Raw genomic sequence first — 1910 nt, 5'->3', positions numbered from 1 at the left:
AAAAAAGAAAAAAGAAAAAAAAAAAAAAAGAGGTAGGAAGAGAGAAATACTCGGCACTCAAAATATTGAATTGACCCGTGTCAACGTGACCCGTGCCACGTTGACCACTGGTCCGTCTGGCTGTTATATCGAAATCTTTATTAATTAAACGGGAAATCTCTACTATATACTATTATTACTATGACTATTACTATTATCGCTACCGCTATTACTATTACTACTACCATTACTACTACTATTGCTACTACTACTGCTACTACTACTACTACTATTACTATTACTATTACTACTACTACTACTACTACTACTACTACTACTACTATTACATATAGGTATTTATATATTTACAATTGCGTGGTGTGGAGTGGAACATTGTGATATAATAGATTGGTGCTAACACCTTATTGAAATTGAAGATGAATTTAAAGTAAATGAAAAAAAAAAGAAAAATGTAAAAAAAAAAAAATAATAAAAAAGAAAAGAAAAAAAAGGATGATAATGATGAAAAAATCGTGCAATATTATAGGGAAAAAAATATTATACGGGCCGAAAGCCGCAGCTGTCACTGGCCGAAACGCGCGTTAAGTTTTCCGTGGTGTAAGAACCGTTGGGCGGGAGAATGGAGCGAGGCACAAAACGAATGAAAATCACCGTTTCCGTTCACTTTTCCAAGTCGTCGCGCCGCAGCGATACGCATCCTCTTTTAAAAAACACACACGAATATCGCTTCGAGCTATGCGTTCTCTCAAACTGTGAAATCTTGTGGGATTTTCTTCGCCTCTCCCTTCTTCTTTCTTTTCATTAGTCGCGTATTCGAGACTACTGAGGGTATCAGGGTATCCATTTGGATTAAATATTATAAATATTAAGTGCGTAAGATAATAATTTCTACGTTCTTTCGATATTAATTTCGTGGAAAATTATATGGAATTGAAACCACGAGAGACGATATTTGGATCATTGTGAAGGGTTGCAAAGTTCTGGAGATATTGATATATGAAATTAGGAAATATATATATAGATTTTCATTGCGAGTATTTTCGACAGGGTTGGTTTAGGCGAACTAGGCACTAATCATTTAGGGCACTAAAATTTGTACCCTTTAATTTTTTTTTTAACGATCAATGATGGTCTAAGGCTTAGTGTCCGTTATTGAAGGGTACATGGGGGTGAATAATTCGTCTAGAGCGCGTAAATAATAATTCTGGCTCTGAATTTTTATACAGTAGAATGTGATTTTGCCCAAGTTTTAGCAAACTGTTCGATAATAAGTGTTTCGAAATATATAAATATAGTTTGCCAAAGTAACTAAGTAAGTCTTTTAAGCTAGTGTTTGTCGAAACAATTGGGTCTTTCAAGCTTGTTGAAATAATTCAGTGGTTTTGACGTACAGTGGTGAACGAATATATGCACTAAAAATTATCCATAGTTTTATCCATAGAGTTGAAATGAATTTTATTTTTCAATATTAACAAAATTAACAAAATTATATATATTTATCAATCGTCACAGATTAACAGCTAATTCGATTAAATAATCATTAAAAAAAATAGCAAAAAAAAAAATTAAATCCTCTCGACGTAATCCTAAATAAATTCGAAAATTCTACCGATTTTTTAACTCTTTCCAAACTTTCCAAATCTCAAATTCAAATTAACAAAAATTCTACGTATCAGATAGAAACGTAGCCAATTTCGAACTTTCGATATATACCTTAGTGATATTACCTTCCACGATTATTCTTCCCAGACCAGGGACCAACTGCGACGTTCCCTCGTTACCGTCAACAAGCTTCCCAACTTTCAACCCCTGTACTCTCAAAACTACTCGAAACAATAACATTCGTCGTGGAAATTAGCACGTCTACAAACTTACACCCTGCATGCCATCGTGAACCGTGATCAATCGAG

The sequence above is a fragment of the Apis dorsata genome, unplaced genomic scaffold (assembly GCF_000469605.1).
Source record: "Apis dorsata unplaced genomic scaffold, Apis dorsata 1.3 scaffold_591, whole genome shotgun sequence".
In the NCBI taxonomy this organism is placed as follows: domain Eukaryota; kingdom Metazoa; phylum Arthropoda; class Insecta; order Hymenoptera; family Apidae; genus Apis; species Apis dorsata.
This window is presented reverse-complemented; position numbering follows the sequence as displayed.